This window comes from Leucoraja erinacea, chromosome 6, assembly GCF_028641065.1.
Source record: "Leucoraja erinacea ecotype New England chromosome 6, Leri_hhj_1, whole genome shotgun sequence".
NCBI lineage: Eukaryota > Metazoa > Chordata > Chondrichthyes > Rajiformes > Rajidae > Leucoraja > Leucoraja erinaceus.
The window spans coordinates 56,275,175-56,296,157 of record NC_073382.1 but is presented as its reverse complement, the minus strand read 5'-3'; the positions used below and the strand labels follow the sequence as shown (position 1 = coordinate 56,296,157).

Here is a 20,983-nt window from a genome sequence, read left to right as displayed (position 1 = left end):
TCACTCTTGCTAATAGATGTGCTTAATATGTTGCCATGTGCCATTTCCTTTCAACCAAATAATTTACTACGGTTTCTGTTTTTGTAATTTAAAGAAAATGATGAAATACAAATTCATTGCAAAAATAATGCAGCGATATTTTATGCAAGATAAGCTGAGAATTAGTCACTGAAGCTAACTTTATAGAAGTGATGTATTTTATTAGAGGAGTGTTTTAGAGAAATGGTGGACTCTGTCTTTGAAAAGGATCTGAAATATGCTCATCATATTTACTAATTATAAAGTATTTTCCTGCTACAGCCAGCTGATCTCGATGAATCTCAAAGAAGCAATAGACTGACTGCTGAAGAGTAGAATACAAATCCAACATCTTCATTGAAACTTTCCTCGAGTAATAGAAGAAGCCTGGAAAATATAAAGAAAACCTATCAGGAAATAATTTAGGACAAGAATTTTCAAAATGACATCGAGCTGACACCCTTTGAGGTGCTTCTCTTCCAAAGGAGGCAAAATCATATTTCATAAGGGGTCCAAATTTGCCAGTGGCATTGCTAAACTAATGGGGTTGATACTATTATATTCAGCTCTATGGAAACCAGTTGAACAGAAAATTGAGAGGACTACATATTGTAGGAAATAAATTGCTGGAGGAACTCAACAGGTCCAGCAACGTCTACAGAGGTGAAGGGATAGTCAACATAACCCAAAACATTGACTAACCCTTTCCCTCACAGAAGCTGCCTGACTCACTGAATTCCCCTGGCAGTTTATTTCTTTGCTCCAGATTCCAGCATCTCTTGTCTTTTGTCTCCATTGGACTATATATTACATGTTGGCATGATTGTGTGAGTGTGTGTGAGAGGTTGCTAGAAAGGGTCATGACAAAATATTTTTGCACTGGTTCTAAAGGTAAATTCTCACTCCACAGTATCTGTAGAAAGTGATAGAAAATAATGAAAATATTTCACTTACTAATCACATATTTGAAACTATTTGTAAGATGAAAGTTTATGAACTTCATGCAACCAATCCACTCAGCCCAACAAAAGCTTTTCACTATACCTCAGTCGACATGACAAGACTAAACTAAACTAAACAATAGGCTCTATAATGATTTATCTTTGATGAATGTTTAGTGTTTTGTTTCTGGAGTGACTAAAAGGTGAACAATTTTGGTAACTAGATATTGTTATTAACAAAGGTTAATAATAATACTAAGCTTTGGAAATGAGTGCCTCATCACTTAGAGCAGTATCCCATTCACATGTCCAAACCGAGAGCTTTGAAAACTGTTTTAGTTCTTCTTATCACCCGTATAAGAAGGATACTGGCATTAATAATAAAAAAAGTTATTAATGATCTCCAAAGAACCCATGATCTTCCTCTGTGGAGTCATTTCGGCATATTGACCTTCATCAGTCAGAGAATTGAGTATAGAAGTTGGGAGGTCATGTTACTGTTGTAGAATACATTGATGAGGCCACATTTAGAATATCGTGTTCAGTTTTCATCACCCTGCTATTGGAAAAATGTTGTTAAGATGGAAAGGCTGCAGAAAAGATTTACAAGGATGTTGCCAAGTCTCGAGGGCCTGAGCTATAGGGGGGAGAGGTTGAGTAGGCTAGGACTTTAGACTTCCTAGCCTGCCCAACCTTCCCCTTTAGCACAGCCCCTCAAATCCTTGCAATTAATCATTAAACTGAGTTGCCTAAACTTCTAATACATGGATATAAATTAGCCTGATGAATAAATGGCAGAATTATCTCATTCTGAGAACTGAAAATAATATCTTCAGAATGGTCCAACTGCATTTAATTTATAAAATGTAATCCTCTCATTAAACCATTGTTGATCAGATTGAGACTTTGAATTTAATCTGGGTCTGAGAATCACCAGCATAATCTGAGCAAACATGAATTTCTGGGATAGGATAAATGGGATGATATGGGATCTGATTTCAAGAAGACGGTGAGACGGGGCGCAGGAAGGACGTGTTCAGTCGGCAAGCAGAGAGAGACCAACGGACACAGCTGCCATTATCTCACCTATGGTGTCCTGAGCCCATGCTACATCTCAGCATAAGGTCATGTCGAGCACTCCTTGTTCTGAAGTGAAACCTAAAATATGCCATTTAGCTAACTGATCTGAATGCAAACTAACACTTTCACAAAGATTTATGATCCAACTAATAAGTCGTCTTGCTGTTAAAGCCGGAAACAATAGCCTTCTATCTTTTTTTAGGCATTATTATCGCATAAACCTTTAATTATTGTTTTTAAATTACATACATAATGATATCTGCCATCCAAGCTGAATACAAAAGGCCAAGTTAATTGAGTCTTAAAATATTTTTAAAAATAGATAATTGGTAAAGACAACTTCAGTTATGATTCATTATGCAGGAAGTGATACATCAAGATTTCTTCATAATAATCTATAATTTAACATTACTGGTGGAAAATGTAACTGTCACTGGTTATTAATAAAATAGGGAGTCAAATTCTACTCTGAAATTGATTCATGAAACAAAACCAAAATTCTTAGGAATGTATATCGCTTATTGGATGCCTTCCCTAATTTACCATAAAATATTTATATGACTTTGCTCCTGAACATAATCCTCCTCAGTTTTATTAATCATTCAATTGTAGATAATTTTGCAGTGCTATGCCACAATAATTGACCCACTTATCTCTGAGTTTTGTTGGTCATGTTCTTCAATTGCACACTTGAAGGATGAAAGATGAAGAAATATTTTCAGGAGATTTCATACCACAGAATCGGGGAGCTTTTTTTTAACTGTGTAAGAGCATATTGTGATGTATAAAAGATCAGATGTATAACGTATGTGTAATGAAGAGTTGGTACCTGCATCTCCGCACAGTGACCTGGTCCATGGTCACCCAATCAACTGTGGCTCTAGGTAGACATATGGGACCTTCTTCCTTGGATAACTAAGGAAAGTTGCAGGAATGTCACCCTCCACCAGTCCCACCAATTGGTTTGTAATGGAACATTGGATGAGTTCAGCCTCCCACACTTTTCACAGGAAGCATCTGGGAGAAAAAAAAGATTACAAATATTTAAAGGAAAGATGAACATTAGCAAGTGGCAAATGTATTTACCCTGAAGAAAATAGCTAGGTTAATTCTATATTTATTACTGTTTGTTCCGCGAACACACTTACTATGAAGTTATAATCTAGTCTTAATAGCAAGGAAACTAAGAATAAACACCAGTGAACTAAACCATTTTGTTGCACTGAAAAGTGCAATGACAATAAATTGAATCAAATCAAATACAAGCCTAGTCTTTTCAATCTTTCCTCATATGACAGTCCCGCCATCCCAGGGATCAATCTCGTGAACCTACGCTGCACTGCCTTCAATCTCAAGGATGTCCTTCCTCAAATTAGGAGACCAAAACTGTACACAATACTCTAAATGTGGTCTTAACAGAGCCCTATACAACTGCAGAAGAATCTCTCTATCCCTTAGTTATGAAGGTGAACATTCCATTAGCTTTCTTCACTGCCTGCTGTACCTGCATGCCAGCATGCCAACTTTCAGTGACCGGTGTACAAGGACACCCAGGTCTCGCTGTACCTCCCCTTACTTAACCTAACCCATTGAGATAATAACCTGCCCCCTTGTTTTTGCCACCAAAGTGGATAACCTCACATTTATCTATATTATACTGCATCTGCCACGCATCTGCCCACTCACTCAACCTGTCCAGGTCACCCTGCAAGATCCTAACATCCTCTTCACAGTTCACACTGCCACCCAGCTTTGTGTCATCTGCAAACTTGCTAGTGTTGCTCCTAATTCCCTCTTCCAAATCATTAATATATATGGTAAACAGTTGCGGCCCCAACACCGATCCTTGCGGCACTCCACTCGCCACTGCCTGCGATTCTGAAAAGGACCCGTTCACTCCTACTCTTTGCTTCCTGTCTGCCAACCAATTTTCTATCCATGTCAACACCCTACCCCCAATACCATGTGTTCTAATTTTAGTCGCCAGTCTCCTTTCTGAAAGTCTAGATACATTACATCCACTGGCGCCCCTTCATCCATTTTACTTGTCACATCCTCAAAAAATTCCAGAAGATTAGTCAAGCATGATTTCCCTTTCATAAATCCATGCTGACTTGGACTAATCCTTTTACTGCTATCCAAATGCCCCATTATTACCTCTTTAATTATTGACGCCAGCATCTTTCCCACCACCGAAGTCAGGCTAACTGGTCTGTAATTCCCCGTTTTCTCTCTCGCTCCTTTCTAGAAAAGTGGGATAACATTAGGTATCCTCCAATCCACAGGAACTGATCCTGAATCTATTTAACATTGGAAAATGATCACCAATGTGTCCATTATTTCTAGAGCCACCTCCCTGAGTACCCTGGGATGCAGACCATCAGGCACTGGGGATTTATCATCCTTCAGTTCCATTAGCCTACCCAATACTATTTCACGCCTAATGAAAATTTCTTTCAGTTCCTCTACCCCCTTAGATCCTCTGCCCCCCTCAGCACTTCTGGGAGATTGTTTGTGTCTTCCTTAGTGAAGACAGATCCGAAATACCTGTTCAACTCTTCTGCCATTTCCTTGTTCCCCATAAAAATTCCACCCATGTCTGCCTTCAAGGGACCCACATTTGACTTTGCTATTCTTTTTCCATTAACATAGCTAAAGAAGCTTTTACTGTACTATTCAAACTGGACTTCGCAAGGAAGCCAACTTAGAAACATTTACCCTGATCTGCCAGAAACCCAGACAAGGCTCAATACCTCATCCAATCAACACTCGGCAAAGTAGAACTCTGCAACATTATTTACAACTATTTACAAGGTGGATGTCTGGTTTTCAGCCATCCAATCTATTCTATGCATTTTGCACCTAATTGACAGGGTCTGCAGATGTTCTTATTCTTTTCTTGCAAATTGTATCTAGGCTGTAGACACACTGGCATGACTCTGCAGCTTGTCCCAGCTCAGCAGAGACCAATTCCAAATTGACCAAATCTTCCAGCAGCCCTGAAGCCTTTACCCCATTTTGAAGTCCTAGCCTCTCCAATTTAGCCAGGATTAACAACATTAGCCGATAATGGCTGTTTCACTTCAATTCTTATTTGGAATTAATCCTATGGAGAGATTTATTCCCAGGAAACATATGAAAACATTATGAACTCAAAAAGCTTTGGACCCAACCATGCGGTTAGATACGTTCAGGGAGGAATAAAAGGTTTCTGTGGAGAGGTAAAAATGACGATGCCAATAATTCTCAACAAGGTTTGTTTATCTTCTCTTCACTACTGATTTATGAGGTTTGTTTAAAAAGTGTGATACCCTTAATTTGATTAATAAATGTCAATTTATTATGTATTTTACCCCAGAAAATTACTTGCATAAAGGCATTTTGCGAACCTTTAGGCCAGTATTATTGGCAAATTTTCCAGTTTCTTCTGTTATTTACTTTTCTTCCCAATAAAATCAATGTGAAAATGCAATCTGTGGTGCTTTATACACAAACATGTACACTTCATTGCTAGAATTACATGCTACGAGCAAAATATCACATATACTTGGAAGCGAAAATGGAAAGAAACAGAAAATGCAGAAATACACAACTGATCAGAGAGCATCAGTGGGAAGAAAAACAATCCATCCACCTGAATCGACTGGGACCTGGCTACACAGAAAAAGGTGTATTCCCCGAAAACATAGGTGTCAAGTTGGGAAAAGGGGAAGTACAACGGGATCTGGGGGGCCTTGTACATCAGTCTATGAAAGTAAGCATGCAGGTGCAGCAGGCAGTGAAGAAAGCGAATGGCATGTTGGCCTTTATAACAAGAGGAATCGAATATAGGAGCAAAGAGGCCCTTCTGCAGTTGTACAGAGCCCTAGTGAGACCACACCTGGAGTATTGTGTGCAGTTTTAGTCCTCTAATTTGAGGAAGGACATTCTTGCTATTGAGGGAGTGCAGCGTAGGTTTACAAGGTTAATTCCCGGGATGGCGGGACTGTCATATGCCGAGAGAATTGAGCAGCTGGGCTTGTATACTCTGGAGTTTAGAAGGATGAGAGGATATCTCATTGAAACATATAAGATTGTTAAGGGTTTGGACACGTTAGAGGCAGGAAACATGTTCCCGATGTTGGGGGAGTCCAAAACCAGGGGCCACAGTTTAAGAATAAGGAGTAAGCCATATAGAATGGAGACAAGGAAACACTTTTTCTCACAGAGTGGTGAGTCTGTGGAATTCTCTGCCTCAGATGCAATGGAGGCAGGTTCTCTGGATGCTTTCAAGAGAGAGCTAGATAGGGCTCTTAAAAATAGCGGAGTCAGGGGATATGGGGAGAAGGCAGGAACGGGGTACTGATTGTGGATGATCAGCCATGATCACATTGAATGGTGGTGCTGGCTCGAAGGGCCGAATGGCCTACACCTGCACTATTGTCTATTGTCTATCACTTACGGTTCCAATATAGAACCCAAGAAACAAAACCAGAAGCATTTTTACGAAACCCACATCCTCAAGAAATCTCATCAACAGTCAACAGGACCCACATGAGCTGGGGAAGTGGGTCAACAAATGGCAGATGGAATTTAACTCAGACAAGTTCAAGGTGATGTGTTTTGGTAAGCTAAATCACAGTTGGACTTACACAGTAAATGATGGGGCCCTGGAGAGTGTTGTAGAACAAAGGGACCTAGGGATGCTTTAAACTTTAAACTTTGAAATACAATGTTGGAAAAGGCCCTTTGGCCCACCAAGTCTGCGCCAGCCACAGATCACCCCATACACTAACACTATCCGACACACACTGGGGGCAATTTACAATTTACATAAGTCAATGAACCTACAAACCTATATGTCTTTGGATTGTGAGAGGAAACTGGAACACCCGGAGAAAATCCACGGCACGGTCACAGGGAGAATGTACTGCACATAGTCAGGATTTAAATTGGATCTCAGGCGTTGTAAAGCAGCAACTCTTCTGCTGTGCCACTGGGTTGCCCCATAGGGCAAAGAAATGCAGCTGCATAGTGCCCTGGAAGTGGCAACAGATACAGTCATGGTGGTGAAGTCGATGGATAAGAGGCACTGCAGATACTGGTTTACAAAAAAAAGACCCAAAGTGTTGGAGTAACAAAGGGTCAGGCAGCATCTCTGGAGAACATGGATAACATTTCAGGTCGGAACCTGAGGAAATCTACACCTCCCGCTGCCTTAGCAGGGCAAAGAAGATCACCAAAGACAGCTCCCATCCTGCGTTTGGACTGTTCGACCTGCTGCCCTCTGGAAGGCGCTATAGGTGCATCAAATCCAGGACAAACAGACTCAGGAATAGCTGCTTCCCGAGAATTATATCTACCATAAATTCAAATCCACACATGCACTGACTACACCGCCCAACACGGACTTCCATCTGTATATATGTATATATGTATGTAGCGCCGTAGAATTTGTGCACCATCCCCCCCCCCCAGTTTTGTTTTTTTTTCTGTTTCTTGGTGTAAAATTGGTATGGGAGTAAGCATCAGTTTCACTGTACATGTATAGGAATCTGAGGGGTCACTTAACCTTTCTCTGAAGAGGCACTGACCCGCAGATTAGAGGGGGGGTTTTTTGTGTGTGTTTGGAACAAGCTGCCAGAGGAGGGGGGGGGTAGGAATCTGAGTTGTAACCTTTTCACAGGTGTGTGGGAACAACCATCGTTGAGGCAACCATCGTAAAGAAGCAATTAGGTACATGGATAGGACAGGTTAAGGGAGATATTGGCTAAATGCAGGCAAGTGGGACCCCCTGTAGATGGAACACATTGGTCGGTGTGGGCAAGTTGAGCCGAAGGGCCTGGCTCCACACCCTGTGACTCCACGACTCTGTGACCAAAATTGATGGTATCCAGCTTCATGCAGTCGTTGGATCTGCTTTCATGAAGGTAAGGCAAAGTATTCATCAGACTTCGGGTGTTAGTCTTGTTGTTAATGGAAATACTTTGAAGAGTCAGGAATTGGACACTCACCACAGACCACCCACCCTATGACCTGTTGTTGTAACTACATTATTCATGTATCCAAACCAGTTAACATCCTGGTCGGTGATAATTATCAGGATATTGACGATAGACACAAATTACTGAAGTGACTCAGCGGGTCAGGCAGCTTCTCTGGAGAGAAAGGATAGGTGACGTTTCAGGTCTTCAGACTGAAAGTGGGGTAATGGTGAGGGGGGGGGAGGTGTTGGCGAAGAGCTGGAGGAGAGAACAGATCAGGACTGATCAGGTGGCCGACAACAAACACCTCAGTCGGGATGGAGCCCAGGAAGGCCCATTGTTGGCTGAGGAAGGTGTGATCTCAAGAGGGGTACAATGTGGTGACCTGTGGAACTAGTTAAATCAATAGTGTGGAGGAACAGGGGGAGGGGAAGGGAGTGTTAGTAGAATTTACTTAAAATTAGACTTTGACCTTCATATTGCTGGATTGTAATCTGCCCAAGCAAAATATGAGGTGCTGTTACTTGAATTTACGTGTGGCTTCACTCTGGCATTGGAGGAGGCCCAGGACAGAAAGGTCAGTATGGGAATGGGAATAGGAAGGGGAATTGAAATGGAAAGCAACCAGGAGATCCTTGGTCCTTGGCGGGTCGAACGTAATGGGCCTGCCCCACTTAGATGACTCTTTAGGCAACTGCAGGAGACTATGCGGTTGTCACATGGTCGCCAGATGTTCAAGGGTAGTTACTGGGGAGTTGCCTTCATGGTTGTGAGGAGTTCCCGCATTCTGGGAACGAGTCGTGGCCTCATTATGGTCGCCGTGAATTTTTCAACATGGAGAGCAGCAAGAATTCTCGTGCCGTAGGTGGGTTGCCAGGAGATCGAAGGTTCTTGTAGGTTGTAGCCAGTGCTGACCAGTGAATCGCATTGGCTCATTGGGGAAAAAAACATAAGCAGTAGTTTTCAGAAACAAGGATAACTGACCGGAAATGTTAACGTCCGCCGAGCTTCACAGCTGTGTACCTCTGGCTACTTTAAAAAGTTGTCTCCATTCCTTCTCCCCCCCTTTCTCCCCCCTCTCCCCCCCCCCCCCCCTCCTCCTCCCCTCTTTTAAAGGATTTACATGACCCTTCCTGTAAACTGTGCTTTCACCGTCTTATTTACAGCGCCAACCTTCCTGTTCATCGCGGTGTGTGTCTGTATCGTGACAAGGCCTTATACAAGGCCTTCTACGCCCGAACCTCCAGACTCAGAAACAGCTTTATTCCAAGAGCTATAGCGGCTCTGAGCCGGCCCTGCTGAGTGCCCCCCACCCCCCCTGGACTGTCTCCCTCGGATGGTCACGACACACCGCTTATTTATTTATTTTACTTTTCTTTTTCATCGGTTGGAGCTGCATACTAAATCTCGTTGCACTGACGTGCAATGACAATAAAAGATATTATTATTATTATTATTATTATTATTATCACATTGGCATTGCACCGTGTCAATTTCACTCAGACAGCGCTCCCCCCGCTTGCCCTGTCCCCGCCTGCATAACGGGCTGGTGAAGTAAACAATGTGTGTGTGTGTTCCACTGTGACAGTCACCGTTCCAGTCGCCTGAAAAATCGCCTAAGTGGGACAGGCCCAGAAGTGTTCAACAAAATGGTAGCTGATTCTACGTTTGGTCTCGCCAATATAGACGATGTATTGATGTTGTTCATTCTTTGTTGGCAATGCCATTGATTGCCAAGGGAAGGTAGTTCAGCATTCTCTGGTTCAAGATTACTTACAATCACTTCTGTTGCTCACTGCTTCTACATGGAAGCCTATATTTTGTCTAGGCTGCTGCAGCAGGCTTGGACTGCACCAGTATCTGAGGTCACAAGTTCACAAGTTATAGGAGTAGAATTAGGACATTCGTCCCATCGAGTCTATTCCGCCATTCAATCATGGCTGATCTCTGCCTCCTAATCCCATTTTCCTTCCTTCTCCCCGTAACCCTTGACACCGGTTCTAATCAAGAATTTGTCTATCTCTGCCTTCTCCGATGAGGTCGATGGTAACTCAGAACCACTCTAGCTGGTGAACCATTCTATCAGCAACTAAAGAGCAGTTTTTCATTTAAATCTGTTACAATATATTCATATATGCCACCCATGCCAGGGTAACAGACATGATACATCTAATGTGACATGGCTAATCTGAAATAATATTTAGATATGATAATTATGATTTGCAAAATGTGAGACTGATATCATAATTTATCGCCAGATTGTCGCAAATGTTAAACCTGCGATATTCAACTTGTAACTTATTTATGAACATGCTTAATATTATCTTTGTGTTCATGGCAGTCACAATATATTTAGTACGTGTGTGTGGAGGATGAATATATGAGTGGAAGGAAGAAAGGCATCCATAATATGTAACATTTGGGAATGTTAGATCAACTCGACTTCAAAAGAATGAATCTCGGTACAGTCAAAATAAATCTTGTGTGTTTGTACTAACTGTAAAACTGCATTTGCCCATAGGCATGTTTAGACCTTGAACGTATTCAAACATGACCTCAGCCTTTTATGTTTTCCATTTTGTTTTCATAGTTTTGTCTATACCTGGGCATGAATATTGTGTGTGACATGTACCTTTAAAAACCTGAGGCCTATCAATGAGAACGTTATTTGATCACAGTTGCATGTGTCATGTAGAGTACGTTAATCTCTTCCCATAACATGAGGCCATTCTGTTTACATAATGTGACAGACTGTAACGCTGGAAACATTGGAAGTGCTTTAGGCAATTAGGGATCATAACATCAGGAGCTGTTAGGACAGAATGGGCCAGTTTGTGGACCACTCTCATTGGGGACAATGTTTCTCTGTAGTTTGTGCCGTACAGGATTTACAGTAAGTACCAGCTACAAAGGGAAAGGAAAGAAGTAAAGTTGATCCCATTTCCTATTGGCACAGGAATGTCAGTCATATACAAAGACTTCCTGCCTTACATTACCCTGTCCATCTGTCCATTTACACTGAAGAAGGGTTCCCACCCAAAACATCACCTATTCTTTTGAGAGAGAGAGAGAGAGAGAGAGAGAGAGAGAGAGGGAGAGGGAGAGAGGGAGGGAGAGGGAGAGGGCAGAGAGGGAGAGGGAGAGGGAGAGGGAGGGAGAGGGAGAGGGAGCTGTGTTACTACATCATTTTGGAGAGGCTAAATGAGAGAGAGGGGAGGGGGAGAGAGAGATTGACCTGCTCTGACCTGCTGTGTTACGTACAACACATCATTTTGTGTCAATCTTCATTTCTCTGGGTGCTACCCTAACACTTAGCCAAACAGGTTTCTATGGCTAAATGGCATCAGATAGCTAGTGCATGGGGATGACAAGTACATCAGTAAACACAAAATTACCTTACAAGTCTCATAAACCTACGAAAAAACATGCCAAACAAACATGCAGACTAGTACTGCACAGGAACCATCACAAGGCATCGCTGAATTGATCTCTGTTCAGCGCTCAATGTTTAATTGCCGTACATTCTCTCCCTGTGACCAGCATGGATTTGAATAAATTTTCCCTCTGGTGATTGGCAGTCCGGCTTCCTCCGACACTCCAAAGACATACAGGTTTGCAGGTTAATTGGCTTTAGTAAAATTGGCAATTTGTCCCTAGTGTGCAGGATAGCGTTAGTGCATGGGGATCACTGGTTTGGGTGCCGAATGGCTGTTTCTGCGCAGTATCTCTAAAGTCTAAAGTAAAATCTAAAGGCATTAAATTACATTACAGCTGAACAACAATTTAAGTAAACCTACGACTATTTTAAGTAACACTAACATTTTTGCCAAACAAAAAATGAACTGCAGATGTTCAGTGGGCACTGACTACAAAGTTAACCATTACAAGGCATCGCTGAATTGATCTGGTGATTGACTGTTGATTGTACTGATACCAACTCAGAAAAGTTGTTGCTTACATTTTCCCAGAAGATAGTTTCAAAGCTGCTGCTGTTCACCATGGTCACACCAACTCTTCATGTTCATAAGCTCTAAAAGCAGAATGAGGCTATTCAGTCCATCAAGTCTACTCCACCATTCAATCATTCCTGATCCTCTCCACATTCACTCGATCCAAGGGGCTTTGCACTATTCAATACATTTCAATGAGGTGTCCCCTCATCCTTCTAAACTCCAGCAAGTACAAGTCCAGTGCCTTCAAATGCTCATCATATGTTAACCCAATCATTTCTGGGATCATTCTCGTAAACCTCCTCTGGACGATCGCCAAAACAGCTCACGACCCTCCAAATGCCGCCTGACCAGTGCCTTATAAAGGGCCTGTCCCACTTTCACAACGTCTGCCGAGTTTGCCCTTGACTCATATTCACAATGTACGGGTGATCGTTGGTTGGCATGGACTAAGTGGGCCAAAGAGCCTGTCTCCACGCTGCATTCCACGTTCCACCCCCCACATTGGATCCCTATCAGTTCGCCTACCGCAAGAACAGGAGTACGGAGGATCCCATCTCAACGGCACTTCACTCCACCCTCTCCCACCTCGACAACAGAAACACTTACGTAAGAATGCTGTTCATCGATTACAGCTCAGCATTCAACACCATTATACCCTCTAAACTGATCACCAAACTCGGTGACCTGGGCATCGACCCCTCCCTCTGCAACTGGATATTGGACTTTCTAACCAACAGACCCCAGTCTGTTAGGTTAGACAAGCACACCTCTTCAACCCTCACCCTGAACACCGGCGTTCCACAGGGCTGTGTGCTGAGCCCCCTCCTCTACTCCCTCTTCACCTATGACTGCACACCTGTACATGGTACTAACACCATCATCAAGTATGCAGATGATACAACGGTGATTGGCCTCATCAGCAACAATGATGAGTCGGCCTATAGGGAGGAGGTCCAGCTCCTAGCAGCATGGTGCGCTGACAACAACCTGGCCCTTAACTCCAAGAAGACCAAGGAGCTCATTGTAGACTTCAGAAAGTCTAGGGGCGGCACGCACACCCCCATCCATATTAACGGGACGGAGGTGGAACGTGTTTCCAGCTTCAGGTTTCTGGGGGTCAACATCTCCGATGACCTCTCTTGGACCCACAATACCTCAACTCTGGTCAAGAAGGCTCACCAGCGTCTTTTCTTCCTGAGGAGACTGAAGAAGGTCCATCTGTCTCATCAGATCCTGGTGAACTTCTACCGCTGCACCATCGAGAGCATCCTTACTAACTGTATCACAGTATGGTATGGCAACTGCTCTGTCTCCGACCAGAAAGCACTGCAGAGGGTGGTGAAAACTGCCCAACGCATCACCGGTTCCTCACTCCCCTCCATTGAGTCTGTCCAGAGCAAGCGATATCTGCGGAGGGCGCTCAGCATCGTCAAGGACTGCTCTCACCCCAACCATGGACTGTTTACCCTCTTACCATCCGGGAGGCGCTACAGGTCCCTCCATTGCCGGACCAGCAGGTCCAGGAACAGCTTCTTCCCTGCGGCTGTTACATTACTCAACACTGTACCTCGGTGATTGCCAATCAACCCCCCCCCCCCTCTCCCCCCCCCCCCCCCCCCCCCCCCCCCCCCCCCCCCCCCCCCCCCCGGACACTCCTTCCACCAGGAAAAAATAATTGCACTACTATGACCGAATGCACGTAAATATATGTATTTATTGCTCATATTCTTTGTCGCTCTTCTCGGGAGATGCTAACTGCTTTTTGTTGTCTCTGTACTGTACACTGCACAATGACAATAAAGTTTGAATCTGAATCTGAATCTGAATCTAAAGAAGTGTCTCGACCAAAAAAATCACCTATTTCCTTCGCTCCATAGATGCTGCCTCATTGGCTGAGTTTCTCCAGCATTTTTGTCTACCTTCTATAAACAAAACTAAAGATATATTTTGGAATAACTGCTCACTTTGCCACTCTCATCCTCAAGCCACAAGACAGTTGGATACAGCTCGTAATCAAGATAAGGGCCTCATATTTCTTTTTATTTTATTTTCCATTAAAAAGCAAATGCAGTACATTTAGCCCATCGAGTCTTTACTGACTCATATTCATATCAGTCCTGACTGACATTCATATCAGTCCTATTCTTGCAATAAACTCACTGGGATTTATTCTCCCTAGTGTGTGCATTAAATCTCCTAATGTTTCTCCTGCCACCAATCAACATCAGTGGCAATGTGCAGTGGAAACTTAATCTACCAGTACATATTTTGGCATGTTCCTGAGGTAAAACAGAGAAAAACAAACAGCAGATGAAGCCAGGATTGAAGGCTAGTTCTTTGAACAGTATTGCAAGCATTATAGGGAGGATATGATTGCAATGGAGAGAATGGTCGGCATGGTGACGCGGTGGTTGAGTTGCTGCCTTGCAGCTTCACAGACCCGGGTTCAATCCTGACTGCACGTGATATCTGTACGGAGTTTGTACATTCTCCCTGTGACCACGTGGGTTGAACCCAGGTGTTCTGGTTACCTACCACACTCCGAAGACGTGCAGATTTGCAGGTTAATTGCCTTTGGTAAAAATTGTAAATTGTCCCTAGAGTGGAAGATAATGCTAGTGTGCGGGGTGATCGCTGGTTGATACAGTCATGGGGGCTGAAGGGCATGTTTCCACACTGTATCTCGAACGTCTAAAATAAAGTCTAAGCACGCTACTGGGAGCAAGGTAAAGTGGATTCTTGTTGTTCAATTAGGTGATTTTAAATATTTTTATAGTCTTTAAGCAACTGAGCTAGGCTAACCATCATTGTAGGTTAATTGGCTTTGGTAAAAATTGTACATTGTCCCTAGTGTGTAGTGTGTGCTGGTGTAATGGGGATCGCTGATCGCTGCTGACTCGGTGGGCTGAAGGGTCTGTTTCTCTATGTATCTCTAAAAACGATGTATCTCTAAAAACTAAACCTGAAATAAGAATGCAGAGAAGATTGACCAAAATATTTCTTGGATTAGTGAACTTTACTAGAAGGTAAACCATTCCTGTATTTTTAAAACATTGTGCCAAAATCCTAACTTGATGGCTGACTTTTTAAACCTGGTCACAATCACTAATGAGTTTAAATCTCAGCTGCAGCCAGAAATCGACCATAATTCAATACAAATGTTTCAATTTCTGTTGTGCTTAAGGGAAAAGCCAAGATACTTTGGAACACATGCAGACTGTGATTTATTCCGTTACTTGAGTGGCAGCCAATTATTTTCAAATCTAGTCAATGCTTGTTCAATTCCAGTATATCACAATAATTTTCAACAAGAAAAAATACTGCAGATGCTGGAAATCTGCAGTGAAAACAGGGCAGAAGTGAAAGGCAAGTTGACGTTTCAGGTCGATACCCTTCCATCAGAACCATTCAGACAGTTAAGGGCCTGTCCCACTTGGACAACCTAATCCACGAGTTGAAAAAATCCTCCACGAGTTCAAAAAAATGTCAAGGTCGTGTTGATTCGCTGAAGTAAAAGACCTCCTACGACTATGTCTACGACCTCCTACAACTATGTCTACGACCTCCTATGACCCCCCTTGACCTCAGTCTTCCACACCTAAGACCAACTATGAGTCGCTACGAGTGGAAAATGATCACATGATAAAATGATGTCATGTTTGCATTTTCTTTCTCGGGCCAGTTATCGACCTACGACCTACCTACGAGTAAAAAGTGTCGGTTTTTTCCATGCCGACCTTTTTTTTACTCGTGGACATTTTTTATCAGGCTGGAAAAAACACCGCAACCTACTTGAGGCCACGAGAACGTGGAGACCACTCACGAGCATGAGGAAGAGTTACGAAGACCTCCTACGACCTCCTACAACCTCGTGGTGACCATGCTGCGAGTATGAGTCAAGGGCAAACTCGGCAGAGGTCGCCGATTAGGTCGTGAAAGTGGGAGGAGAGCTTAACCTAATGAGCGATGCCTGAGTTGCGAGAGTATATAGATGATGAGCAAGATACTTCAATTATTAATGATGCAAAACGTCATGACCGGCTTGTTTTAACTATGTTCATAAGTGATAGGATCATAATTAGGCCCTTCAGCCATAGTCAACTCCCCCATTCAATCATGGCTGATCTATCTTTCCCTCTTAACCCCATTCTCCTGCTTTCTCCCGATAACCATTGAAACCCGTATTAATCAAGAATCTGTCAATGCCCGTTTTAAAAACACCCAATGATTTGGCCTCCACAGCCATCTGTGATCATAAATCCCACAGATTCACCACCCGCTGACCACCATTCCTCCTCATCTACTTTCTAAAGGTAATTCCTTTTATTCTGAAGCTATGCGCACTGGTCTTAGATTCTTCTACTAGTGGAAACATCCACTCCACATCCACTCTATCCAGCCTTTCACTTTTCGGTAAGTGTGCTAAATTGTATGTTGAGAACTTGTGCATTTTGAGAATGTTACAGTAAGAAATCATCTTATATTTTTATAGTTTGGAGAAAATGGATTTGTGGAAATGGCATCAATAATTGAAGAAGGGCTGCCCTGTAATGTGGATTGGATGAAAACTCACAAACTCTCCAGGGTATGATGACTAAAATGTCCGAACTTATGCATTAATCATAACATGTACAAGAAAGAAAGGAAACCTTGAAGCTTTTCCACAATTTCGATGCTAGAAGTTACAACGATGAAAAGGCAACTTCTGAAAATCCTGGGAGCTCGTACTGCAAATTGACACAGAAGAACAAACATCAAGAGTCCCGACTGCAAAATGTCACCCAAAACCATTACCTATCCATGTCTTCTAGAGACGGCACAGGGGCGCAGCAGTAGAGTTGCTGCTTTACAGCACCAGAGACCCAGGTTCGATCCTGACCACGGGTACTGCCTTGTACGGTATTTGTACATTCTCTTTGTGACCACGTGGGTTTTGTCCAGGTGCTCTGGTTTCCTCCAATTCTCCAAAGATGTGCAGGTTTGCAGGTTAATTGGTCTTGGTAAAATTGTAAAAAATTGTCCCTAGGATAGTGCTAGTGATTGTTGGTCGACGCGGACTTGGTGGGCCAAAGGGCAAATTTCAGCACTGTATCTCTAAAGTCTAAAGTAAAGATGCTGCCTGACCTGCTGAGTTACTTCAGCCCTTTATGGTCTAGGCAAGAATTCAACATCTGCAGATCCTTCTCTCTCTAGTCATGTGTCATGCAATATATTGAAAGAACCGGTCAAGAAGATGGACCTCAACGTCGTTCTTAAATTAAAGAGGGCTAAACCCACTCAATTCTAGCGGTGGTATTTTAACTGGGCGTGAGCCATTATTATTATCACCAGAGTGGTTGTCAGAGGGTTACATCAGGCATGGAAGTTTTATTGGAATGCATGACTACCGAGAAACGGATTTAGAGTTGATTTTCTTGGCAACAAAGGGCATGTTTGTACATTGCAGATTGGATATGGATTGCAGGAGAGGAGAACGTTGAGATGATGCATCAGTTCTTCAGGGCCAGATGTCAGGCATAGCTAAATAAATCAAAGATGTTGATCCAAAACTGCCTCAGCTTACGGTATGGACCAGAGTTTGAAACTTATTCCGAGACAAACTAGTTACAAGTGGGTCATGATTCAAAATGCTTTGATTTTGCTTAATGATCATTGTGAAATTATCAATTCATTGTCTTTCCAGAACATCCGAGGATGCTTCCCCACCCCTCTGGTGGATTTTGTTAGCGAAAGGCTTTCTGTCCCTCTCACCATACAGCAAGATGTCAGGCAATTGAATCAGTAGCTAACAGTTATAAAGCCATTTCTGACACTTTTGAGAAATTAATTGCTGCTGAGGGAAGCACAGTAGCAGTGGGGGGGGAAAAACACTTAGATTTCAAGCCACAATGACATGCTTTGACCTGTTTCTTAGTCTTAAAAGTGCCTTTCAAGATTTTCTCAGCAGCTAAAAACGTAGCTAAACTGCTCCAGTCAAAAGTTATCATAGATTATTGTGTACTCATCTGATCAAAATGATGGGGGAATTGGAAACATTTCACAAAAGCTTTGAGAACGCCAAGCAAACTAAAAATAAAACCAGAAGAATTATGCCAATTACTCTTGGAGTGTCATTTTGCCTTCATGATGGAGTACATATTGGTCAGTGAACAACTCCCTGGCACTGTAGAATCCAAATGTTTTAGCTGACTGACTTGGTCAAAGGAGAACTAACCATAGATTTAACTAAAAGTCAAGAAAGCTGGAAATACACAGTAGGCCAGGCAACATACATGTGGAAAGAGAAACAGTTAATAGTCAAGATCTGGGACTCTGCATCAGAGCTGGAAAAGAATGAAAATTAAAAAAACAAAGAAGCCCAAAGCAAATTAGACACAATATACCGGAGTAACTCAGCAGGTCAGGCAGCATCTCTGGAGAAAATGGATAGGTGATCTTTTGTGTCGGAAACCTTCTTCAGTCTGACCCGCTGCCTGACCCCCTGAGTTACTCCAGCACTTTGTGTCTATCTTTAGTCATAAAACCAGCATCTACAGTTCCTTCCTATACACATATCATGTTGATTATATTAGATCAAACAGATGTCATTTATTCGTTTAAATAGTGCAGTTCTGAGACTTGTCCTTTAAGACAACTTCTCCCTCAATGTCAACAAGATAAAGATGCTTCAGAAACAGATTGAGGTGCATTCTCCATTCAGCGTCAATGGCGCTGAAGTGGAAATGGTCAAATGATTGAAGTTCTTAGGTATAAATATCACCAAGAATTTGTCCTGGTCCAACCACGGTGATGCTACTGCCAAGAAAGCACATCATTGCCTCTAGCTCTTCAGGAGACTGAGGAAATCACTGGATCATCAATAATTTTTGGCTATCTTTCATTAGGCAACATGTTTCTATACACAGATGCACCCCTCTGATGACTAGAAGCATTACCATCCCCTCTAAGGTCACTGCTGTGGGTTTATTACTCTGAGCAAATTCTCCATACCCGATTCTAGTTCAAACAGGTCTCCAATGACTCTTGCTACCTTCTACAGATACAGTGTGAGAAGTATCCTTTTGCGATGCATCACAACTTAGTTTGACAATTGCTCTGCCCAGGATCACAAGAAATAGCAGAGAATTGTGGACGCAGCCCAGTCCATCACACAAACCAGTTTCCTCCTCCATCAACTCCTTCTACACTTCACGTTGCCTCAGAAAAACAGCCGACGTAATCAAGGACCACTCATACCACATCATTTCCTCTTCTCCCCTCTTTCATCGGGCAGAAGGTACAAAATCATGAATGCATCTACCATCTGAATCAGTAACAGCTTCTTTCCCGCGATTAGCAAACTACTGAGCATACCTCTCATTAGCTAAGAGTGTAGTCCCAATCCCTCAACCTATCTCATTTTGGCCCCTACACAATTTATTTTATATCAGCACTTTCTCAGTAGCTGTAACGCTAATGCTACAGCTCTATATACTGCCCACTGGTTATTCGTCTCTTTGCACTACCTATTGTACTTGTTATGCTCTTTGCACTACCTATTGTACTTGTGTATGGCTTGACTGTACTCATGCTTGATACCATTTGACTGAATTGTGCATAAAACAAAAGTTTTTACTATATCTCAGTATGTGACAATAATTAACCAGTACCAAATATAAAAATCAGCATAGGACACAAAGCGCTGGAGTAACTCAGAGGGTCAGGCAGCATCTTTGGAAAAAATGGATAGAAACATAGAAACATAGAAACATAGAAAATAGGTGCAGGAGTAGGCCATTCGGCCCTTCGAGCCTGCACCGACACTCAATATGATCATGGCTGATCATCCAACTCAGTATCCTGTACCTGCGTTCTCTCCATACCCCCTGATCCCTTTAGCCACAAGGGCCACATCTAACTCCCCCTTAAATATAGCCAATGAACTGGCCTCAACTACCTTCTGTGGCAGAGAATTCCAGAGATTCACCACTCTCTGTGTGAAAAATGTTTTTCTCATCTCGGTCCTAAAAGATTTCCCCCTTATCCTTAAACTGTGACATCCTTGTTCTGGGCTTTCCCAACATCGGGAACAATCTTCCTGCATCTAGCCTGTGCAACCCCTTAAGAATTTTGTAAGTTTCTATAAGATCATCCCTCAATCTTCTAAATTCTAGCGAGTACAAGCCGAGTCTATCCAGTCTTTCCGATAGGTGGCGTTTAGGGTCAGGACCCTTCTCAAAGGTCCCGACCCGAAAAGTCAGGGAAACATGTTCTGCAGAGATGCTGCCTGACTCACTGGGCTACTCCAACACTTTGTGTCCTTTTGTGTAAACCAGCATCTGCAGTTCCTTGCTTCTACAGACGGTGCTCCGGTGGCTGGGACGGCGTTCTGGCGGCGGTGACCTGAGTCCGGGGTTCAGCCGCGGGCTAGCGGCTGCGTCCGCTGGACTGGAGGGCGGCAGCTTCGACCACCCCGGGCCGGTTTGGTCCCCGTTTGGTCCGCAGGACTGTTTGTACCATCGCCCGGTGGGGTATCGCCTCAGCGGAGAGGGAGAAGAGGAGGGAAGAGACTGCAGCCCTAAGATTTTTGCCTCCACCACAGTGAGGAGGTGCTTGGAGGACTTACTGTGGTGGATGTTAATTTGTGTTTATTCTTGTTTATTATTGTATTATTGTATGTATGACTGCAGGCACGAAATTTCGTTCAGACCGTAAGGTCTGAATGACAATAAAGGTAATTCTAATTCTAATTATCATAATCCATTTTCACATCAGGGTTGTATGTGGGAAACATAAGGAAATATCATCTGAAAGACTCCCAGAAATCAACCTTTGCGATCCGTTGAGAAAGGTCTTTTAGACACATTTTCAGTTTCAAGTCGACCTTCAATTTTGCAGACGACAGCATTTTTCACAACACTGACTTTAATGGAAGATAAAATTGAGCAAAAGGTAAAGAAATATTCTTGATTATCTCTAGCTGCAGGTTAACTATATAGACAAGGGTAGAGGTGGTTGGAAATTATGGATAAGATATTATCGAATGTGG

General features: G+C 42.9%; 1 long non-coding RNA gene across 1 annotated transcript; it reads right to left on the bottom strand.

Moving 5' to 3' along the window:
* Positions 1-208: 208 nt before the first annotated feature.
* Positions 209-4,285, bottom strand: LOC129698178 (uncharacterized). The gene is made up of 3 exons (XR_008723639.1): positions 4,197-4,285; positions 2,869-3,056; positions 209-405 (listed from the first exon to the last, which is right to left on the bottom strand). It is a non-coding gene; the product is annotated as an uncharacterized LOC129698178 (long non-coding RNA).
* Between the last annotated feature and the right edge of the window lie 16,698 nt (positions 4,286-20,983).